Genomic DNA, 25,105 nt, shown 5'->3' with positions numbered 1-25,105 from the left:
CCTTGTGGTTTGGAGAGTCTCGGGCAGGTGTGTGAGCGGCGGGTGGCTCCCAGGTCTGTTAAGCGTCGGAAGCCAATTCCTCGTTTTTTTGTAGCTGAGAGAGATGTGAAGTGGCTGCCACGCCCAAATTCCAGGCACTTTGGTGGCCGCGGTGGGCAGCTGTGATCTGTCCCGGAGCTTTTAGCCTCGTTCTCGATTAATCGTCTCATTTTGGAAACGAACGCGGGTTTTTTTCGAAGGTTGGATGTTTTTAGTTGGACGTTTGTGTACTTTTGATGGATAGCTACGCTTAATTCTGGGAAACTGTGTGGTCCCTTTAAATCGTGTAATGGTCACCCTCCTTCTCTGATAGAGCTTGGCTATAACACCGGTTGTAATGTGTGTTAAATATTAACAGCCTTGGGAGGCTCTTTTGGTTGTAAAATCCTTAAAGGAAAAGCTGGATACAGGAGGAACACTAAGATTAATGAAGATTAGAGTAACATTAAGATAACCTAAGATTGCTTATCCTGATGTAATACCCTGTTGAATTTATTTTCTTTTCAATAAGACTGCAGCCTTAAATTGAAATCCTAGGGACCCTTGTGAGAAAAAATCTATTGTACTTAATATTTCTCATTATACATGTGCATATGATTATTTTCTTTTAATGATTTGCTCCAGTGATGTAGAAACCAGGGTCTATTTGTGATAATTAAGGTTTTGATTTTTGTAGAATTAACAGAAGGAAGAGAGGACAGGAAAAGTGCCAGCTCCTGTTATTCACTGTCCCCTAAAACAAAAATTGCTGACTCTTTTGCTTCAGCCTCCGTTCCATATAAAAAGCAGAGATACAGTTGGAAATCTTGCTTTGATATGTGAGTTGATGACGGCAATACCACCAGATGAGCTCTAGTAGATTACTCACTGTGTTCTGCCAGAGAACACATTTGGAGGCTTGTGCTGTGGGAAGAAAGAAAATGGTAAGTTGCTTAGTAAATGGCAATTCATGCCTTCCTCCCTTCCTGTTGCATTTTGCCATTTGAAGCACCAGAGGCTCCATCTTGTATCTAGGAGCTTATTGAACTCTAGATGATCTCCATTTATTTTCTTGGCGAGACCTAAATCTCTGAGCCCTCAGACATAAATTAGATTTTTCTGCAGCATGTCTTTGTTGCGAATGTATTCTCAATTGTTTCTCCTGTTAATGTTTTTATTTTGTATGGATGTTGTGCAAGAAGTTAATACCTCTTATTGATGCAATTCATGATACAGAGGAAAGGATGAATGAATGAAACCTACAAAAGATCAGCAAGGGAATTGAGTCACCGACATTTAGTATCTTGAAAAGCAACCATGTGGAAAATGACTTGTGAATTTTGGATGTGTTTTAGAATCCCTGGAGTTTATGTAAATAGAGTAAAGAAAAAACATGTAAATAGAGTAAGGGAAAACATTAATTCTTGGTATTATGATGATGTCCTTGATTTTCTCTGAGCTTAGTTGTTTTCTTGCAGACAATTTCATTACCCATGCTAGATAACATAATCAGTGCTAATGTACTAGGTAAATATGTGCATATATATGTGTGTGCAGGAAAATTAGCTGTGGTATTATTGCTGAAGAGTTGCACTTTGATCCTTGTTTCAGCATAACACATTAACACAAGGCCTGCTGATTTTCAGAAGTTTAGCTTGCATCAGTAGTTAAATAAAGAATATTGAGAGGGTAATATTGAGAGCATAATCTCCTCACATTTTTTTTTGTTGTTGTTGGTTTCTTCAATACAATCATATATCAAAATCTGGATTCTGGTGATAGCACTGTGGATTCCTAAGAACTGTAATGTTTTACGAACATAGGCAATATACTTTGAAGTTCCTCTTTTAACATTTATGTTTAAAAACATTTGTTTTTTATTATATAATATAGTTTGAAGTATACATTTCAAACATTTTCCTTGCTGTATACTTTCTAAGCTTTCATCCAAATTTATTACAGCATACCATGGAAGATTAAAGGCAAGCATGCCTTTTAAAATCCCATTTCTTTAACTAGTTACCTTCCCTTTTCATCAAGTTCCATACTCTGTAGTTTTTGCAACTTTATTTGTTTGCTGTAGGTGTAGGGAGTATGTTTAATTATGATTGAAGTTGTATCTTCAGTCCAGGTGTCTTTGTGTTTGTTTTAATGTAAGGACATGATGGTTTCAGTTTTGATTCTGCAGTAGGAAGATACAGATTTAAATATCTGAGATCACTGATATCTTTAAGAGGAAGTTTCCTAACTGACTTGGAAAAACGAGACACTTTCCTACAGACAAGACAGTGCCATGGAAAAAATAGATTTGGGCAGTTACCTCTAAAAAAAATGTCAGAAAAACATATTTTTCATGTATGGTAGTATATTTTATATATAGCTATTAAAAAAAATAAGTTGTGCTGTTTAGTACTAGTGTGCCTAAGCTTACAACCTAAATTAATGAAGGTGACATAATTTATCTTGTCTTCCAATTAGCTAGAAATATTGGGTTTCAGCATCATTTATTTGTAAACTGCTACAATTTGCAATTTTATTATTGATCTGAGTGGGCATTTGGGTGTGGCTTGATTGCTTTTGATCTACTTGCTGGCTTTGTCTTTGATTCCTCATTTTCCTTTCATGTCTATGAGCTTATTTTAAGACTTATAAAAAGCTTTCTTTTTTTTTAAGAAAAAAAAGATATGGATTGACAATTTTGTTAAGAGTTGTGCATTTACTTGTAAACGGTGCCCAATGTTCCTTTGATATTACTGAATAAACTGATCACATGCACATTTCCTTTTAGTCTTCTGAAAACTAATAGTTACTGTCCCATCTTTTCTCTGCTTCAGATGGTGTACAGTAATATGGTTTTGCAAGAAGGCTTTATGGTAACACTTTTTGTAGCAACAACTTTTTTGGCCTTTAGAACAGCTAATGCTTAACTGCTTGGGTGAAGAAAACAATTTGGTTATAGTTTGCAGTTTCAGGAGTAGACATCTTGCTGTTTTTTTCTACTTGCCATTGGTAATCTGGAGCCAGAGTATTTGTTTGAAAATATACTTCTGGAGATGCATTGGTTTTAGTTTGAGGTACAATTCTCTGACTGTTCCACTCTTAGCATAGTATTGTTGGATAAAGACAGCCCTTGGTGGTAGTTTTTCATAATACAAGCCTGCTCTGAAAGAGCCTTCCCCAGTCAGTAGGCGCTGAGATGTCAGACTATATAGCTTCTGCTGTACTTAATAAGCAGGTTTGTTAGCTGCATTGGGTGGAAACAATGGAAGCTGTAGTACAAAACATCTGGATTATTCTACCTGTCACTCCTAATTCCTATATAGCTATGTTTTTGGGCAACATACAAATATATCTGTTTTTAAAAGTCAATATACAGTATAAACTACCTAGATTCTCAGAAATCTTCCCAATGCATACTTTTTTTTCTTTCCTTGTTCTGGTTATTTAAAAAGAGAGAGAGAGGGAGAGGCATTTTGATAATTTCTGCATGTATGGAATTCTGTCCCTGGTTGCCTTCACTGCTTTTGTTGTGAATGAAGAATAGGAGCTGCTGCAGTAAGCAGTACTCGTGCTCTCTTCCCCAGAGATTTATATTTCCATGTAGTGTGTGTGCACGCTTCCCTTTCGCCTTCTTTGTCAGTGGTACTATTGATGGCAGCAAAATATTTCTCAGCTCTTGACTGCAATTGCTGGGTTCCATTTATTGCTTTAACAGCAAGTTTGGATAGTAATGGAGGCATTAAATCAGACATATTCTATAAATAGGGATGAAACATTCACAATAATTACTGCTGCAGTGAGTATGCATACATCTCGAAAGGGGTGGATTGATGCCGGGTGCTTTGCAGGCTGCTTCTGCATTAGTTTGTGCAAATTGCTGGTTGATAAAGCCCTTGATTCTAAGAGATGAGAATTAAGAGTATCTTCCTTTTTTCCACCCTCCTGTGCGGAACAGCAACAATCTCTGTGCATCTCTCTCTATTGACCTTGGTGTTTCCCAAGACTTCTCCTAATGAAAAAGTAGAATTTTGCATCATCAGTTTCAGTAAGACTCTATTGCCGTGATTAAAGCTGAGATTGCTAGACATGTCCCTTTGATCCGTTGGGAAGAGACCGCTTCCTTGTATTCTTTTCTTCCACATTATTTTAATCTACAAATGTCATTTGCAGCTGTACTTCTGATTCCAGCCATTGGAAAACATCTCTTGATGTGTCACAGCTAGAAGGTTAGAAGTTAAGGTGCTACAGGCATTGGCTTTGAGGTCTCTTTCTTCAAATTTGGCAAGCTGTACGATTTCGCCATGCCTTCGCTTTTTACCATTTGTGAAATGAAAAGGTTAATATTTTTCTGCCTCTGGGGTAATGTTGGATTTTTAGATTTGCGCATCTATTTGAATATCTCTAATAGATTCTTCGGTGTGCTATAACTTTAAAGAACTCTACACTTTGTTTCTTTTAGATGTTCTTATATTTTCTTCTTTGGGACGCAGATTCATTTTCAATTCAGCAACATTGAGCCAAATCCAGAAATCTGTTTGTACTCTGATATACAATACAATACAATACAATATTACAGTAAGGACTTCTCCATTCAGCTTAGTGAAAAAAAACATGTTTTGTTGTTTTTAGTTGCAAAGTCATGTCCAACTCATCGCGACTCCATGGATAATGTTCTTCCAGATCTTCCTTTTCTCTACCATCCTCTGGAGTCCATTTAAGCTCACGATGACTGCTTCGGTGATTCCATCCAGCCACCTCATTCTCTGTCGTCCCTTTTTTCTTTTACCTTCAATTTTTTCCAGCATTAGGCTCTTCTCCAGTGAGTCCTTCCTTCTCATTAGGTGGCCAAAGTACTTGAGTTTCATCTTCAGGATCTGGCCTTCTAAAGAGCAGTCAGGGTTGATCTCCTCTAGGACGGACCAGTTTGACCGCCTTGAGTTCAAGGGACTCGCAGGAGTCTTCTCCAGCACCATAGTTCAAAGGCCTCAATTCTTTGGCGCTCAGCTTTCCTTATGGTCCAACTTTCACAGATTCACAACACCATCTTTGTATACCTGGTATTGCTCCTTTTTACTTTCCTTATGCAAATGAAGAATTGCTGTTGGAGCCCCACATTCTGGGGTGACTGTTTGAAATGTTCACATCAGAGTAAAGTAGACAAAACGTCCCTACTGAACTGTCATGTCTAATACGGCTTGCTCATAAAGTTTGCCACTGCATAAAATTATATGAGAGTGCAAACAGTGCATTCATCTACTAGACTTAGTGGAGCAGCCACAGATCTGTCTGTCTGTGTGTGTCCATTGTATAGCAGAAGAAAGAGAATGTGCTGCTCAAACAATGTTCTCCCCAATGTTAATCTTTATAAACGCTTGCTTGCAGAAATAGGGTGGTGGAGGAAGGGATACGTGTGCGGAGAGTTGGAGGGAGAAGATGGTTCGGTCTACTCTCTTTTTATAGCCATAGAGACCAATGATAAGTTTCATCTTATGAATCAGTACTTCAATACAGGTAGTCCACAATTTTCTACAGTTCACTTAGTGACCATTCAAAGTTACAACGGCACTTAAAAAAGTGGCTTATGACCATTTTCCACACTTACAACCTTTATAGCATCCCCATGACCATTTGATAAAAAAAAATTGGCACGATGCTTGGTAGCTGGTGGCTGTGTCCCAAGGTCAAGTGATCACCTTTTTGCAACCTTTTGACAAGCAAAATCAATGTGGAAGCCAGATTCACTTAACAACATGTTACCAACTTATCACTAACTTAAGTGAATCAAGTTATGAGTCACTTAACAACCATGGCAAGAAAGGTCATAAATGGGGAAAAACTCAACCAACATAAAATGGGGGTTCAATTGTGGCCGCGAGTCAAAGACTACCTGTAGTGCTCCCATGCATTTGTTTGAGTAAAGAAATAAGAAGCATGGAAGTCCTTTTTAGATAGCAAAAACATCTGGGCCCCTTCTTTACCATGTAGTTTCTAAGATATTCTCTACAAAAGCCCCTGTAAATTTTTTGGGAAACCGTTTATGTGTGAATAAGTTATAAAAACAAAGTAAATGCTCACAGACCCTTGCCTGGACTGTTTAAGCCAGGAGCATCAAACTCAAGGCCTGGGACCCGGTTCCAGCCCATGGGGTACAGATCTGGCCCATGGGGCTGCCCTAGAAACAGTGAAGGATGGGCCTATGGTGCTTCTGTCAGCAAAAAACGGGCTCCCGAGCTCCATTTTCACTGGCAGAGGGTTGTAGGAGGCCATGGCAGCTGAAAACGGAGCTTGGGCCACCACAGACGTCCCCAACACATCTGATGTCAAGCTGGCCATGCCCACCATGGCCACACCCACCATGGCCACACCCACCCAGGCTCCCCAAGGTCAAACACAACCCTGATGCAGCTCTCAATGAAATGGAGTTTTGACACCCCTGGTTTAACCACATTAGTAGTGTACCCAGGATTATTTAATGAGCAACTATATAGTACAATACATTGTACAATTCTTGAGTGTAGCCCTTGACTTACAACTATTTGTTTAGACCATTTGAAGTTACAATAGCACTGAAAATAATGACATGAATGGTCTTTGCATTTACAACCACCGCAGCATCCTCATGAGTGTGTGATCAAAATTTGGGCATTTAGCATCCAGCATGTATTTACGACACAACCCGTGGTCATGTGATCACCATTTGTGATTTTCCCAGCCAACTTCCAACAAGCAAAGTAAATGGGGGAAGTAAGTACCATGTGATTCACTAAATAACTATGATAGAAAGGTTATAAAATCCTATACAACTCCACATCTGCCTTGCTTAGCAATGGAAATTCTGGCCCCAGTTGTGGTTGTAAGTTGAGGACTACCTGTAATACATCATGCCATCAATGTATATTGGACTATAACTCAGTTTGGATCATTGGAAAGGCCCCCAAGGTTGCTGCTATTCAGAATTTCATTTTCACAAGACTTAAAGTGAATTCTTCAGATGACCTAATTCTTTAGTCTGGTAGCCAGTGCCAAATGATTTCTTAGAGTGTACAGTAATCTCATCTCTCTGTGTTAATTCCTGCAGGAATTTCCAGGTTTTTTTGGAATTTTTGAAGGATATTATAGCTATATACATAAAATGGTTGCCCCTATGGACATGGTCATAAACAAATATAATCATTATTCAAAAGACAATCTGATGAGCTGTAGCTACTGGTAGTTCTTGGATTATGACCACTATGGTCATAATACAAAGCTTCAAATTTCAGTTGCAAGTTGTTGTTGTAGGTTAAGACACCATGCAACTAGCTTATTTTTAGGATAGCCATAAAGCACAGGTGTCAAACTTGATCATGTCACAGGCTGGATGTATTGTGACTTTTTTTTGCCTTTCCGGAATTGGGATGGGTGTGGCCTGCATGTGATGTATCCAAGGGTGGGCTTCAAAAATTTTAGCAAGGGATTCTCTGCCCAGTTGTTGGGTGAGTGTGGCCATGGTGGGTGTGGCCTAGTCGGCCTCCTGCACCATGGTGGGGGGCATGTTTGCCCTCCCCAGGCTCCTGAGGCTTTCCTCGATCCTCCAGGACGGCAAAAACTGCCTCTCCAGGTTCTGGAGGCTGGAAACGGGCTTCCCAAACTTCCGGTAGGCCCGTTTTTCACCCTCCACGCGTGCCCTGCACTTACCTGCAACCAAAATGGGCTGCATGGGAACTCCTGGGAGGGGAAGAGTGGGGTGGGAGGGGCCAACCAGGAGTGGGATTTGGGGGTTCTCCGAACTGCATAGAATCTTAACTAGAGATTCTCCCAAATCCTGCGAACCCCCAGCAGCCCACCCCTGGATGTATCCAGCCCACAGTCTGCCAGTTTGGCAGACCTGTCATAAAGCAAGTCAGTGTGATTATTAAGCGAATCATATAGGTGTTAAATGAATCATGTTGTTAAGCACACCCATTCTGAATGGGATTTTTTTTTTTGCTAGAAAGCAGTAAAAAATGTTGCAGATTGTGATCACATGACCAAGGAAGCACTCATAAACACAACTTGGTTGCCAAGTGCCTGAAATGCAATCATGTGACAGTGGAGTCATAACTTTATGGAAGGGTTATATAAGTATCTTTTTTGAAGTCCATTATAACTACAAATGAATGTTAAATGATTGGTTATAAATCAAAAACTACCGTACTTGTAGCTAACGTGCTAATTTCAGTTATTTTTGTTTAAGGTACACATTTCCAAACAGTATGGGGGTGCTGACTTCTTTTTAAAGGAATCTCAAATATATTGTGGATGAAGTAGGGCAAAAAATGGAAGCATCAGTACAAATATAGATTATGCTTGAGTGTAATGCTTTGTAACATTCTATTTTCTGCATTTATTTAACTTTAGGTTAAACATAAACTGGAGAAAAATGGCTGGGGTATAATACCTGATAAACACTCTGGTACTGAGTACTTGATGTAAGTTTGTTTCTTTCATACATAAAGATGAAAAATGCAGGGCATACAAGTCTGCTGTGCATGAGTTGAGAATGTGGATGGATCTTTTCATGAGGAAAGAAAAAGTTTTCCCTTCATCTTTCCCCCTGTCTCTTTTCCCTCTTCCCTTTTAGATTCATGGGTTTGTTTTTTTTTGAAGCTTCATTAGGAGTTCATAATGAATTCATGACCCATCCTGCCTTATGATCTGTCTGCTTCTAATGTAACACCTTCCAGTGGATATTTTTAGCTCTGGTTCCCCCCACCTCTTCTTTCCTGCAGGATTCTGAAATGACTTTCATTTGTGGTGTGTGTTTGTGTGTGTGTGTGTGAGAGAGAGAGGGGGGGGGGGGGGGAGAGGGAGAGAAGAGAAGATAACAGAGCCGTTTTATGAAAAGTTTGGGTATGGCGGAGGGGAAGATCCCACCCATGCATATTTTTCAGTGTGATCTCTCAGAATATGTCTTGCAATTAATACCTGTGAAAAACATTACTGGCTCATATAGATACAGCCAAATGGGAACCCAGTTACATCTGCTGTTTGTGGAAAAGCAGCTGGATTTGGTGGTGGGATGCAAATTCTGAAGGCAGAGGTGGGGAAATACAGCGCTGGGTTCCTTATTTCCCCCTCTCCATTATTTCAAGTCTAAAAATCCAATAATTTTCAGGAGTTGTTGTAAAGAGGAAGATTGATAGATGCTGTTGTTGAAAGGGCAGCATTGCAAATTCTGATTATGTTCCTGGGGATGGCCTTGCATTTGGATGAACAGTGGAAGCAATGAAAGTGCTCTAATTAGATGTATCATTGATTTGCTATTATTTCTAATGGTAGGAGGTGCTATCAATACTGAAAAACCTGAGAAGAAATCTGGGCATTCTAGATTTATGCACGTTTTTGTTTTTCTCCCCATCCCTGGGTTTGGTAAATCAGAAGGACCTTGGATAGGCATTGTTAGAAGTTTAAATTTAGATTCTTGCTCTGAACAAGGGGTTGGATTTAATAGTCTATTGCCACCTCCTATTATTTTATGAAGTGTACTCAAATCTTAAAATCTCACTTTAAAGTAGGAAGTCCTGTCCTTTCTGCTGGCAAGAGATCAGAACGGGTGTTCTATGTATTGTTGAATGTTTGTGCTTAAGGGCTGTCCAAATTTTTTGTCCTACTTTCTATTCTTCAAAAAGAGTTGTGTGTTGGCATTTCAGGATGTAATAATGCTGTAGCATATACATCAGTACATGGCTGATGTAATATAAACCCTATTAAATACAGTTGAAAAAGGCAATACTGATAGCTGGATTTAGTTTTTGGCAGTTAAAAGAGGAAATGCTACAGTGAATTGTCTTCCTTTATTGCATTAGGTGGTACAAATGGAACCATCTAATCATTGTTTGCACTAGGAATAATGCTATTATTAAAGTGCCCAACCTGGAATCTTAAGAATGTACATTAGTCCTTGATTTGCGACCATTTGTTTAGTCAACAAATCATAATTTTTGTCCTGACTTGCTAAGAACCGAATAGAGCAGAGATTCTGATTGCCATATTTTGTCACTACTAGGTTGAGTAAATGTAACTGTTCCCATGTAACTGGCAGAAGATGCTAGATTGATATGAAGGAGCAATGGGTGCTATTTGTTTACAGAAAGTCAGAATTCTGGATTAAGGGGAACTGGAACCCCATTATGAAGAAAATCTCAGGGAACACTGTTATATTCTAGCAGCATAGAATTCAGCTATGTTTAGAATTGATTAAAAATACATAGTTGCAGAAGAGTTCGGTTTTGGGTTGGTTTTTTTAAGAGTCAGATAAATTTTGGTGTGGCAGTATTTTTGCCACATGATTCAAGAAGCTAAATTCTTTAGATTTGTCTGGAATAGCTCTTGAGCAGACAGGTTTTAATAATAATAAAAAAAACTGCCTAAGCACTATGACAAATAACAAAAATAAGCAATATAGGCTCTGTAAGGAGACTGTGTGAAAACATTCTGGGATTAGGCTGCTTAAATGTGCTAAAAATGTTAGGATTTGCGAAGAAATACTAAATGAAGAATCTGAATTGTTGAGTTGTCCATTTGGAATAATCTCTTAATCCATTACTTGATTTACAGGTAGCTTGTTTGTCTCTATAATAGAAGAAGAATATCAAAGCATGTTTTCACTGCTAGACTTATTCAAAAATCATGCTTGAATTTAATAGAATTCTCCCATTCATTTCTCTTTCATGCTATAGTTGGTAGTGTTGATAAATCTGTCATCAAAACTGTAGATGCTTGCTAGCAAATCAAAATAAAATGATATGCTGAACAATATTTTCACTGTCTGATTTATATTTTGTAAATCACTATCCCACCCCCCAAAAAAGATAGAATTGCTGATCTAGTCAGGAATGATGTTTGCAGTTTCCATCTCTTAACTGTGTTTTATATTGTCCAAACATATTAGCCTACAGAGTCCAACTTCAAACATTTCTGGAGTATCTACTCCAGGGCTCAACTCAGATCCCTCTTAGATTGCAATTCCAAGACAAACAGCAAAACCAGGGAGACAAAGCCCTTGGATTGCTATAATACATAGCTGGATAGCTGTGTACAGCTTGGTGGTATTGTGTGTGTGCGTGCACACATCTTCAAGCCAGCATTGACACCTGGTGATTGCTTGGACAAGTCTTTGCGGCTTCCTTGGCAGTATTTCAAAAGTGATTTGCCATTGTTTGCCTAGGGCTCAGCAAGATTGAATGGCTCATGGTCACCCAACTGGTTTTGTGCCCAAGGAGGGACTAGAATTCAGACTCCAGGTTTCTAACTACTACACCAAACTGGCTCTCTAACTTGGGTTACAAGTAGATTAACTTTATGGAGAAAGCAAGTGGACAGGATTTTCAGCGATTTTCCTTTCGTGCTTCTAATAGAGGATGTGTGGAAGAACAAACACTTAGAGGGTAACTTGACTTTGACCTCTTACTCTCGCTGGTGTTGTATCTTCTGATTTTCTTGCTTCTTTTCTCTTTTTTACATCTTAAACATTTCTTTGATTCTGCACGTTGCTCTTTTATAAGTTCTAGGTGCATGAGAGTAAAGATTGCTGGTGAATTGAAAGAGCTGAATTAGGATACTCTGAAATATCTGGGATACTTTAATTTACTGGTCAGCTTGACTTGATTTGATTTCTTGGAGACTGCATTAATATGTTGTTCCAAGCTATAATGTCTTTTGCTTGGTTTTTGCCTACCATGTTATATGAATTCAGCCACTGGGTCTTTTTCAGCAAACTGTGGGTAACACAATCCATGGTTTCATGAGATGTGTGAATCTAGACAATTATTAATGTCATTAGTCATTCTGTGGCAGAGACAACTCATCTTGGCTATTATCAAAGGGAGCTGTCTGCTAAACATAACAGCCCTGGAAGATAATCAGGTCTGGTGTTAATTGCAGGCATACAGTGATGAAAGAAACACTTGTTCACCCAGTCTAATGAGATAAGAAGACTGATAGGCAGAGCCATTTTCTTCCTCTGAGATTGCAGCTAGTCCTTGACTTAAGGCCACAATGTAGACTGGAACTTCTCTTGCAAAGAAAGATAGTCTTGCCAAATTTTTGCCATGGTTGTTAAGCAAATCACCATAGTTGTTAAGTGATTATTAAGTGTTTTGTGGTCATTAAGTGAATCTGATTTCCCCCATTGACTTTGCTTGTTGGAAGCTCTCCTGGGAAGATTGCAAATGGTGGTCAGATGACCTTAGAATGTTGCAATCATAATAAATCCATGCCACTGCCACGAGCCTAAATTTTTATCATGTGACTGCAAGGATGCTGCGATGATTGTGAGAGGATTAGTCACAAGTCACTTTATCAGCACTGTTGTAATTTCAAATGGTTGCTTAACAAATGTCAGTAAGTTGAGGACTACTTTGTCATATCTTTGATATAGAACAGGATGAAATAATGCAGTTGCACAAGTAGTTATGAATGCCTTTGTTTGGCACATGTGATAACATCTACTCTGCAAGCTGCATTGGTTGCCAGTGTGCTTTCAGATTCATTTCAGGGTACAGAATATTACCTTTAAAGCTGTTCATTGTTTGGACCAAGTTGCTTGCAGAACTGTCTCTTCCCAGTTGTAAGTCCTCATCCTGTTAGAGTAAGCAGGAGGAGTATGTGCCAGGTCCCACCTGTTAGAGTCAATTGGCAGGACAGAGGAGGAGGGGGGCCTTTTCTGTACTGGTGCTTGTCTTCCATGATATAATACAATACAATAGCAGAGTTTGAAGGGACCTTGGAGGTCTTCTAGTCCAACCCCCTGCCTAGGCAGGAAACCCTATACTGTTTCAGACAAATGGCTATCCAACATCTTCTTAAAGACTTCCAGTGTTGGGCATTTACAACTTCTGGAGGCAAGCTGTTCCACTGATTAATTGTTCTAACTGTCAGGAAATTTCTCCTCAGTTCTAAGTTGCTTCTGCCCTTGATTAGTTTCCACCCATTGCTTCTTGTTCTACCCTTAGGTGCCTTGGAGAATAGTTTGACTCCCTCTTCTTTGTGGCAACCCTTGAGATATTGGAACACTGCTATCATGTTTCCCCTAGTCCTTCTTTCTATTAAACTAGACATACCCAGTTCCTGCAACCGTTCTTCATATGTTTTAGAAGAACGGTTGCAGGAACTGGGTATGTCTAGTTTAATGAAAAGAAGGACTAGGGGAGACATGATATCATGTCACCATAGATCATACTATTTGAAGACCACATTTTGTGGTTGAGCCTAGGAGTTCTGATGTGTGGTATATCCTGTATTTTGTTTGTATTGATTGTGGCTGGTTTTTTCTTGGCTCTTTATGTTGTTAGGGTTTGTTACCTAGTTTTTTAAATTTTATTTTAAAATATTGTTACCTGTCTAGATTCAGGAGCTTGAGTTGAGTAGCTATACACATTTAATAATTAAATAGATAAGTAATCATAAAAATAAAACCACCCAGGCAGTGGTGAAATTCAACTTTTTGGTTCTGTGGGCGTGGCTTGGTGGGTGTGGCAGGGGAAGGATTACTGCAAAATCTCTAATTCTGACCCTACTCTGGGGTCAGCCAGAGGTGGTATTTGCTGGTTTTCTGAACTACTCAAAATTTCTGCTACCAGTTCTCCAGAACCTCTCAGAACCGGTTCACCAACAAAAGGGCGAATGACAAAACCGCGCCCGACTAAACCACGTCGCTGACGTCATGAACAGGGCGACAACAGTGCGGAGACAGAAGCACGCTGTAAACCCTAAACCTAAACTTAACCCCTAACCCTAACCCTAACCCTAAACCTAATCCTAAACCTAACCCTTAACCTAACCCTAAACCTAACCCTTAACCTAACCCTAACCCTAACCCTTAACCTAACCCTAACCCTAACCCTTACCTTAAGTTAAATCAGCTTTCTTTCGATGCGCTATTTAAAGCGCCCTTCTTTCTCCGCACTGGCTGTTGATGACGTCAGCGGCGCGGTTTAGTCGGGCGCGGTTTTGTCATTCGCCCTTTTGTCGGGTCATGCTCAGAACCTGCTGAATTTCACCCTGCACTCAGGTTTTCCTTAGAACTCATCGTAGGCACACTTGCTTTGATGTGGTTGAACTAGAGTAGGTGTCTCTGGCTGGAGAGTTCTGGAAATTGAAGTCCACAAGTCTGAAAGTTGTACTTCAGACATGCAAAGAGAGAAAAATATCTGTACCCCAAATGAATGATTCTTTTTCCAATTGCATATTTATGGGAAAATGTGTGTTCTTAAAGAAGTTTATTTTACACAAGGGAAAACCGAGTGCTAAACCATTAGGTAGTACTTTGATTTTACAGGGTGAATTCAGCAAATTGTGATTTAGACAATAAAGAAGGGCTACTGTAGCTTGGGTTATCTGTGACAGAAAAAAAATGCTGTGTGGGAAAAATATCAGGAGCACATATTAAAAAATGTACTGTTGTATCTAGACCTGAGTTTGGATACATATAAAATATTCCATTTGACAAGAATGGCTGTATGCTTCTTGCTTGGTTGTGGTAAAAAAATGCAGCCTACAGTCAATGTGTATTCTTGTAATAAGCCCAGTTGCAATGGCATCTAGGATGAATCATCATCCTGTAAATCCAGTGTTTTTCAGTCTTGACAATTTTAAAATATGTGGACTTTAACTTGTAGAATTCCCCAGCCGGCTTCTGTGAGTTGAAGTCCACACATCTTAAAGTTGTCATGATTTTTTTTTTTAAAAAAACTGCTCTTAAACCTCTCTATATTTTATTGCCTGCTGACTGAATCCTTTCCATGCTAATAGGCACAGAACATGCTTGCATTGAGAAACTCCTGAATAATTTCCCACGAGATAAGGTGACAAACAACAAAAAAAAACAAAAAAAAAAGATTCTGACAAAAGATGAAAAGAGCAATTGGTCCATTTTCCTGTCTCTTTATTCAATCTCCCCCCCCACACACTTCACAAATGATGCTGTCCTGACCATAGAGGACTAATGCTGTATCTCAATGTCAGCTGCAGAGTTTTCTCTTGGGAAAATTCCACTGAAAAACAACGATGCTGTCACATACCTTCTTTTCTGGTGGATGGGGCTGGCGATGGGGTAACATTTCAGGGTATTTCACCTGCAGTTGAAAGAAAATCTTCCTTTGCTTTGCTTTCTGGGCTTGTCCTATTACTTCAGGCACAAATTTTCAAGGGGCTGAAAGGCAAGAAAAACCAGCTCATGCAGCAATTTTAGCACAATTTTAAATGGGTTATTTCTCATGGCTTATATTTAGGTGTCTCTTTGGTTTTATCTTTTTTGCTGCAATGCTTCCTTTCTTTAAGGAGCTGGATGATCGTTTTCTGTAATGGAGGGAGTGGATGTCACAAAGATTAGATGACTTTTCTATCCTCTCCAAACTTCAGGTGTTAGCCCTTTCATCTTACAATAGGTACTCTCCATCCAAATTCTTACTTGGCCTGGCCTTCCTTAGCTTCCATATCTGGACAAAAGTAGCTGCGTCTTGCCATTTGTTGGGTCTATTTTTCCTCAAGAGTACAATTTTTTGAATAAATAATAAAGCAAATTTTGTGTTTCCAACATTTGTGTTTGTTATTTACTTTGAACATATATAGGCCTCCTACTGCCTTAGCCATTTGGATAATGTGATTTAATGTCTCTTTAACACAAAACTAAATTTGTGACATTACAACATCTGGAAAAAATTGTTTTGACATCCCCCCCCCCAAATAAAAATAAAACTTTAATAGTGGGAACTCATTTCAGGTCTAATGGCAATTAAATCCACAATGTGGGATTTAAATTTTGAGCTAATTTTAGTGTACTTAATGAGGGTTCCTGTTGCCTTCCATACATTCAAAATCAGGACCATGGTAGGGGAAAAAATCAAAGCTTTTGCAGATAATTCCTCTAATTATTTCTTCTTGAATGCCAGAGTTGTTTTCCATAAATTTATGATCACAGGGTGCTAAAATTCCTCTCAAAATGAGTGACTTTATCTTCTTTATTATACTAAGGGTTCATTTTGTAATGATATGCAGCTTAGTTGTAGGTGTAGAGAGAAAAAAAACTGCTGGACTGATAGCTCGGTTGTGATTGCCATTAGTGGGAGTAACCTTTCACCATGTTTTTCCAACTTCAAGAGTTACTTACTTAATAATTTTCCTTCAAAGCAATGAAACTTGGAAAAGCAGACATAGGGTGGGTAGTTGTCTTCCTTGTGATGGAAGGACAAATGTCTTTTCAGTGATAATTAGTTGTAGGAAGGAGAATCTTAAAATGTAATTAAAGCAATAATCAAACAGTATTAATCTAAGGTAATAATCAGTGTAAGTCAGATCAGTTACAAAACAAGAGATTCAAGGAATGTTTTAAGTTTCATTTTAAGAAATGATGTCATATTAATTATGCCTGGACCAGGCAAATGTCTTTGGTCATGGAGCTTGTGTTGTCTTCAACGCTGATGATGCAACCAATGAGGCTCTACTGATTGACATTCTTGCTCCCAGAAAAAAGAATTTGGAGCTTTCTCTTGCTGAATTCAGTTGATGAAGGAACATAAGGCAAAGAGGAAGAATATGTCCTGATTGTAATTATATCCTAGATTATTTATATACTTTAGCTACATTAAGGAAATGCCTTATATATTTCCTATGATTGGTTGCTATATTAGTTCACACTGGAATGATTGCTCCTTCTGCCTGTGAACTAGAACTTTGTTGGCCTTGTTTAAGTACTAGAAAGTATTTGTATTTAAATTTCTATCTTATAATTATTTGGGAATGACCAGAGAAAATTACTCCCAAATTTCGGACAAATTATTAGGTGAGAAAGAAATTTGCAATGAAATCTGGTATTTGTTTAATCACAAAAGTTTAGCCCAGGTATAATTTGGATGCACGATACCGTTTGAGTTGAATTTATTGAATTATTTTTAAGGAGTGAAACATAAGATAATAATTGGAGCACATCTGAACATGTAAACAAAATAGCGCTGTGAGAAATTACTAGTTTGACATATTTTCAAATTTCAGCTCATGGCTCTTTGCTCTTAAGTTTTGTTAAAAAGTGGAATAAGCAGGTAATTCAGGATCATTAGAAGAAGGATGTTTTCTAGCTTTGCTGTGGGCTGTTTTCAGAAGGGAAAAAAGGCTGCTTCATCTGCAAAGCTTCTACGTACATATTTAGGAATTGAAGCAAATTGGTCAAAAAGTAAACTTAGGTAGATTTTAACTTTTTTTTTAGTGATACATGTAGAGATCAGACAACCACTAAATGGCAGCAAAGAATTTTCTAAATCCATTTACTGTTACCTATTCTCCTCCAGACACTATTTGAATATGCAAGACCTTCCCTGAGTTTAAAAGTGCCAGACATATTGCAATCAGGGCAAGGATTATGGATTTATAGCAGTCTCTTTCAACTTGAACCCTTACAGGTGTATTGAACTCCCATAATCTCCTGGCAAAATAGCATTGACTTAAATAAAATCTGATCAGGAAAGAAAGTTGGAACTATTTTATTCACTGTGATTTATCAGTATTTTTTTTTGGCAATATCCTCAAAAAGGTATAAGAACAAAATACAGAAATAGTAGAGATCTCAAGAAAGTGGTAGCAGCAGAGGAAAGCAAGGGAAAAATATGAGAAAGGGCTCTCACACAATTATGAAGATATTTTCTCGGATACATGACCTGTTTAACTGTCACTACTATTCCTGATTTCCCTATAAATATTATACAGGTACTACGGGAGTGCTGTGGTTGATGGATTGTACTTAGTTATTCTGTGGCTTGTTGCACGGCTGAAGAACTATTTTAATGATGTATTTACTTGTATTTGTAATGTAGGTTGCTATGTTTTTAGAATACAGTTGGCAGGCTTTGCTTGTAGAGACTCGGGAGAACTGGAATATCAGGACTTGCTGGGCTTGCCAATCAGATAATGACTTACACTGTACCTTGCTAGTGTTATATACAACCTTTATTCTTTTTGTTTTCCTTCCAACCACTATTTTAAGACGAACATGCTCTGAAATTCTGCACAAGCGAAGAATTTGATACGGGGCACAAGATTTGCTTTGTATTTTTCTACTTAAAATATGTTTTTTAAAGCCACCCTTTAGACCAGGGGTCTCCATCCTTGGCAACTTTAAGACTTCAACTCTGGGAGTTGAAGTCCACAAGTCTTAAAGTTACTACGGTTGGAGACCCCTGGTCTAGAACAGTGTTTCTTAAATGGGAAGGTAATTTAGACACACTGTATCCTGGGGATAATGGAGCAATTGCTTGTTTGTGAATCGAGGATCCAGTTTGGGATAGCCATTGCAGAGGTACTTGTGTAAAACAAGTCTTGGGTTGGTTCTGATTTTTTTTGTAGAGTAATAAAACCATTCTAGACCACAAAAAGAGGTAATTGGGTCAAAAATTTGAACAATTAGAACAATTAATCAGTGGAATGACATGCCTCCAGAAGACAAGTGGGTGGGTTTCAACACTGGAGGTTTTTAAGAAGAGATTGGACAACCATTTGTCTGAAATGGTATAATGTTTCCTGCCTGAACAGGGAGTTGGACTAGAAGACCTCCAAGGTCCCTTTTGACTCTGTTATTCTTAAAAGTTTGTGAAGCACTGCTCTAGACATTTTGGTTTAAAGTGCCCTGAATATCTGCCCATTTGCTGTACTAGCAAAAAGGGAAAAGCAGATTTAATCCATAACGCTGCAACAGCATCAAGTTACTATTCTCTGTTTACACTTTTACATTGCATACACATATTCTTTGCTTAGTAAACAGTTTGCTAAGAACAGAGTTGATAAGTGTGTCCGGTGGAACATTTTTGCCACTCCCCATGGCTTGCAAAATTAAGGCAGGGTAAATAAGTAATTACTCTTTGTAAAAGCAAGACTTCTGAAGTATTAGGTTTGTGAATTGTGTACTACAGTAATGCAGAATTTTGAATTTTTTTAAAAAAAGCATGTGATATATTTACCTGCTTTCTGTATATAGAAACTACTGTAAAATGCTGTATAACAGAGCTGTTAAGGTGATCTTTACATTCATTTTTCCAAATGTGCACGTGGACATTCTTCATTACACATCTAGTGTACACCATCTGTAGTAATTACCACTGTTTGTTTTTTTTTCTAAGAATGCACATTAAGTACATTGGATCTACAGTAGCATGAACTGAGTGCTGTTGGATGAATGGAAAAACAGTCATGATATTGTAATATCACAGCAAAGAGAATCGCCAGGTATGTTACTGAGAGATATAATCAATGAGAGATATAGTCAATGAAAATGATGCAAATTACGGGTAGTCCTCGGCATTCGACCATAATTAAGCCCACAATTATGGTCATAAGTCATAATGGTTGTTAAGCAGGTCATCACGTGACCGTGCCTAATTTTACATCCATTTTTTGCAGCATTTATTATTTGTGGCTTCTGCATTGTAACCTACAATGCCCACAAGAGGTCAAATGCTGCTTTCCAGCATCTTCTTGGGGGATACTTGGCAGAAGTCATGCAGTTCTACACATAATGAGAAGGTAACATAACATATGCACATAAAATTGGAATGTATGGTATGCTATTTGTTGTTCAGGCTAGAAGAGTACTCATGTTGAAAGGTGTTTGTTTATGCAGGACTCACAAGTGCTCATGACATTTCTTTCAGCAATTTTGAAGTATACCACTTACAATTCTGATAATAATAAGAGTAGTAAGCTGTAGGAAATAGGAGATCGTTAATATTCAGGCATGATACTGTTATGAGTATTCTTGTGTTATGTTGAAAGGTGTTGTTTATGCAGGTGTTTGTTAGCATTTCATCCATAAGTACTTTGAATATTGGTCATATTTGAACATGATAATAAATGAATGGATAGATGAAAATATTACTTTTTAAATTATCTTATGGATGCAGCTGACAAAATGGGTGGAATTATCCGGGGATGAAAGATCTGTTATACATATTTTATATATCCATGATTTATATGTCAGGTAAAGGATATCTTGGGATGACTAAGGACAGACAGATATTCTAAGTCCTCTACATCAGGGGTGTCCATCCCTTTGCTAGCTGGTGCTATAATTAAGAGTCATAATGAATGGAATGACGCAAAGTAGGTTTGCCATGTCATACATATAAGTGAAGTTGGATAGTGGTTTCTCTTGAAGGGAAGAAGGTGTTTTTGAGAAGATAAAACTTAGTTAATTCTATTTTGTGTTACATTATAATTTCCTATAAGTGGTTTGCTCGTGTGTGCGCTTGTGTGCATGCACAGTGCAATTAAAATTGTTCTGTGCATGTGCAGAACTGAAAAACAAGATGGCGGCGCCTACGGCTCGGGCGCAGGACAGGCCTGGGTTGCTGCCAGTTCCAGCGATCCAGGCTGCCAAACCACTACCGGTTCGGCAGAACCGGTAGGAACCCACCACTGATTGGCATCACCAAAATGCCAAGATTTATTAATGGGGAATCTTTTGTGTGATTCCAGGATTCCTGAAGAAAACAATTTTTGGAAACCACAATTTGGGGAGTCATAGTTAACAGATCATAAAAAATACTTGAGTCATATGAACTCACATACTGCATGTGATTTATCTTTAAAAACAGGAGACAGGCATGTTAACTATAAAAACATCTAGAGTAAACACAATTATATAGTTTTCAAGAACATTGCTAAACATCCTCTATTCTTTCTCTTATTTTCTTTCCTTTAGTATCCAACAAGCATCTGAACAGAGATAACACAATCTAGGACATTAACTGGAGACAGGGTAAGTATTTAATTCTCCTTTAACTGACCTCTCAATTTCATTTTTTTAAATGAAATATCACTAACAACAGAAGATCCAATCTTTTCTTAGCATGTTTTAAAATTTTAGCTATTATTCATAATCTGATAAAGTTTTTCTCAAGCATTGCAAGATAATTTTTAGAAACCACCAAAGAACAGTTTATGTTATCTTCAGAGTGAACAGAATTCTATTTGGTGGGCACTGAAATGGTTTTTACTAAGAGATCTTTGTTTAGTTTTATCAAAATGAAGATATTTGGATCAAGGAAGCTTCTGCAACCATAGATAAAGGCAGCAGTTGTTGACTGAAGAATCTGCTCTTTAGTCCTATAAGTCCTACTATAAAATAAAACTCTTGTCTGCTTTGTGGATGTGCTTGGTGTGAAGATAGTATGCCTCAGAATCAAAGAAGTTAGGTGTCCACATCTTGTAGTTTTTATTATTTATCTGTCAAGTATCCACGATTTGATTTGATTTGATATGTTAAATTAGCTCGTTTACATGATTGAATTGATTTGACCTGTCAGTTTGACTGGAAGCATGGATTCAAATTGTTGAATCATTTTGAATACTTAATATATTTTGGGTATGGGAATTTGATGAAGATGTTGGCCTGTTAATTAAAAGTACTTTGATCTTATGTAGTAATTGTCCATAATTGCATATGGATTGGTGAACACAAGAACCGTTGCCCCCCGTCTCGAATGGTATGACTGTTGTGTGTTTTAAACCATGCATTGTTTTGTGTCATTTTTTAATTTGTCTGTATCCCCCTTTCCCTGGGTTTGAGTTGTGAGCCGCCCTGAGTCCCCTTCGGGGGAAAAGGGTGGCATATAAATAAAATCAACATTCAACATTCAACATTCAACAACATTAAGTTCGCAATAGGGAACAATTGTGATGTTGCACCATACATGGGCACAATATTATTACACCTGTGTGGGTGATCATAGTTTTTGGAGATAATGTCCAGTCCATTGAGGCATTGAGACATAGAGGCAATGGGATTTGACTCAAGACACTGTATTGCTCCAGGAACCTTCTCCATCACTTCCAGTGGAGAGGAGAAGGTTTCTACAATGCATTGCACATACACATAAGCCACCTCTAGTATTTTTTGTAGCTCACAAAATGCTAGAAGAGGTTATGAAATAGCATAACCCAAAACAAAGTGGCAGTTTCTCTTGACACTGTAGAAGCAGGAGGCTCTTTTCTTTGCGAAGATGTTTCTAGGAGGTGCTTCTGATAAAGCATTGTCAAAATAAAACACCCCTTCAGTGCTTGGTCCAGCTATAATTATAATGTAAAACCATTATTGTTTAATATTGAACCTCCCAAGTGGGTAGATACCTTGTTTCCCTGAAAATATGACCTCCCTGGATAATAAGCCTAATCGGGCTTTTGAATGTATGCACTAAAATAATCCCTCCTCAAAAAATAAGCCCTCCCTGAAAATATTGCAACACAGCAGCAGCCATGAGGTGACAATGCTCGTGCCTCCTGTACCTCAAAAATAATAAGACCTCCCTGAAAATAAGGCCAAGTGCTTATTTCAGGGGGTCAAAAGAAAATAAAACCCCTGTCTTATTTTCGAGGAAAACACGGTAGTTGTGTTCTACTAAAATTCTGGCATATTCTCTGTGAGGGCTGCTTAGCTGATGAGGCTATCAGTATTTCCTTTCAAGAAAAACAAAACTGGCAAAATTATCTCATGTTTGATGGGTTTATGCCACTCCCTGGAGCAGGAAAAGCACCTGCTTTCTGAAGGTGAAGCAGTGCCACGGTCTTGTCAAGGAAAATAAATATTCTTGGGTTTAGGAAGGAATCTGTTTCTTGGGAGAATTGTAAATAGGTCTCTAGCATGGATGAAGATAAATTCAAACGTGTGCCTGAGGGGCTGTCAATTTTTCTCCTGAACAGCTTGGCTTGTACATTTGTATGAGCAATTTCTGCTTGGCATTTCACTGAATTTACCTTGTATTATGCAGGTCTTGGTGATTCTTTCTTTCCATCCCCACTTGTTATGATAATGATGTTATCATGCCCTCTGGGGAAAAGATGGATAGACTGAAATGAAGGAATAGCATTAATCTTCCTCATTTTTCTACATTGACCCACATTTGTCTCTGGTATTGAAGATGATTGAAGCTAGAGCCATACCATTTCTTGCTATCACTTCTTCCCTCGAGTTCCATCCTCTAATCTTTGCCTACAGTTCCTTAAATCTAAATGCTCTGCTTATGTTCAGCAGCTGAAGAAAGCTAGGAAAAATGAGAGGTAAATTTCAGTCCATCTTCCACTTCCCTTTGTTAAGTACGTAGGCTAATGATAATTTGTTACACCAAAATGAGCAATATACCTGGGTTTGGAGTTAAACTTTGTTTCTGACATTCTGGAAGGTTATAGGTTATAGGAGAAGGAGAAAGGTCTTTCCCTCTGCCTCAAGGGCAGGAATGGAAATAGGAAGCTTTGGGTTCCAGGGAGATTGGATAGGGTACTGGGGAGGGACTGTAAACATGGGATTAAGGAATATTATAAAGTTTGGAACAAATTTTATTATTGGTATAAGACAAGGTGACGAGACTGGAACAACTGTAAACAATGTGATTGGATAGAAGGATAGATAATGTATTAAGTAGCCTAACAGTTATTGGATGAGAGTATCTGTATATAATGTGATTGTATGGTCACTATGACTTCGCGATGCTACAATGTTTTTAAATGTAAAAACAATAAAATATATTTTTTAAAAATGGCATTAAGAAATGCTGGCTTGTCAGATGTTTACTATTCCTACCTTTAAACCTCTCATAAATAAATACGTGTCCTGCTCTAACAACACAGGGATAGCAGATCTTGGATGATTTGTTGTCAATTTAATAAGATAGTGACTTGTCTCTAAAACAGGGGTGTCAAACTTGATTTCATTGAAGGCCGCATCAGTGTTGTATTTGACCAAGGTGGGGTGCTGTGGGAGACGTGGACAGCTCAACATCATTCATGTTGGGGATGCCTTTTGGGGCCCAAGAACTCTGCCAGTGAAAATGGGCTCCTGAGCTCCGTTTTTTCTGGGCAGAGACACCTTGAAGTAGCCCTTTGCTATTCCCAGGGAAGCTCTATAGGCCATATATAAGCACCCCGTGAGCTGGATTCAGCCCCCAGACCTTGAATTTGACACCTCTGCTCTAAAGTTTTTAAATTGTTACTCCCTTATTGTTTCCATTAATGTTCAGCTTGTTCTTTCTGATCTTTGCCTGTGATTGCTCCCCCCCCCAAAATCAATTGATATTAATGTTTTATTTGCAATAGTTGTGTTTACATAGTGGATTAATCTCAGTCTCCATTTCCTGGGTTAACTATAGTCCAATTGGCAAAATTCCTTGGATTTTGCAAAGATGTCTACAGTATTTCAAAATACCTTTTTAAAAATAAATAAGAAAGCAGTGCTACAAAGCAAATGCCAGGCTTAAAAATAAAGTGTATTTCCAAACCTGTCACTTATTTCATCATGTGGTTGGGGAGTTGTGTGGTATACAAACTGAATAAATAGATTAAAGGGGGTTCTTAAAAATTAAAACAGTAGGTTACAGCAAGCAAACATTACAAATTTCTGCTTGTGTTTCTTAACAAATGGTATGAGACTTCTTTTTTTCTGTGTAATTGGATATTTTGACTACAGGAAGAAATTAAGATTAGAAGCTGTCAGTAATCTTAGCATACTAATGTAATCCTACACCAGTGAATATAGGTGCATAGTTGAGAAGGAGATGTTGTTAGCTAGTATCTTTTAGATAACACAATGCATTCTAATTTATATTGCGCCAATTTCAGGGCATATTGTTGCTGCTATTTGTATTTAGTATTTTGCTTCTCTTTGTGTATCAGCATGTTGCATCTCCAAACCTGTCTATTGCTGGTTGCTGGTTCTATTGATAGTGTATTGATTGTCTTCTATAGTAATTAATACCTTATATTCCGGTGTTTTCAACCTTTTTTGTGCAAAGGCACACTGTTTTCATGAAAAAAAATCACGAGGCACACCACCATTAGAAAATGTTAAAAAAATTTAACTCTGTGCCTATATTGACTATATATAAAGTAATTCTCTTGAATCCTCCGCGATTGTTGCTATGGGCGCACGCATGGGACGTCAGTGACGTCCCTGCGTGCGCTACCTCCCGGCGGTCCCCGCGTTTTTAAGTAAACACGGGGCCGCAGGGATATAATAGAGGCATCCCTGTGGCCCGAAAGCAACTTTCGGACACAGATAAAGTCCCTCTAATTTTTTTTCAGTGTGAGCAGAAAA

General features: G+C 38.3%; 1 protein-coding gene across 18 annotated transcripts in view; it reads left to right on the top strand.

Moving 5' to 3' along the window:
• EPB41L1 (erythrocyte membrane protein band 4.1 like 1) overlaps positions 1-25,105 on the top strand; it is a 199,289-nt gene that overhangs the window by 1,956 nt on the left and 172,228 nt on the right. For 11 of the 18 annotated variants that reach the window (XM_032217421.1, XM_032217411.1, XM_032217407.1 and 8 more), the window contains 2 exons: positions 19,143-19,248; positions 20,723-20,779. The gene's annotated coding sequence lies outside the window, so the exon portion shown is untranslated. Of the gene's footprint in view, positions 1-736; positions 963-8,397; positions 8,469-19,142; positions 19,249-19,422; positions 19,546-20,722; positions 20,780-25,105 lie in introns of those variants that run through there. The other 7 variants (XM_032217425.1, XM_032217415.1, XM_032217424.1 and 4 more) reach the window with 5 other exon arrangements.

This window comes from Thamnophis elegans, chromosome 5 (genome assembly GCF_009769535.1).
Source record: "Thamnophis elegans isolate rThaEle1 chromosome 5, rThaEle1.pri, whole genome shotgun sequence".
Taxonomy (NCBI): domain Eukaryota; kingdom Metazoa; phylum Chordata; class Lepidosauria; order Squamata; family Colubridae; genus Thamnophis; species Thamnophis elegans.
The sequence above is the reverse complement of the archived record's forward strand: the minus strand, read 5'-3'. Positions and strand labels throughout refer to the sequence as shown.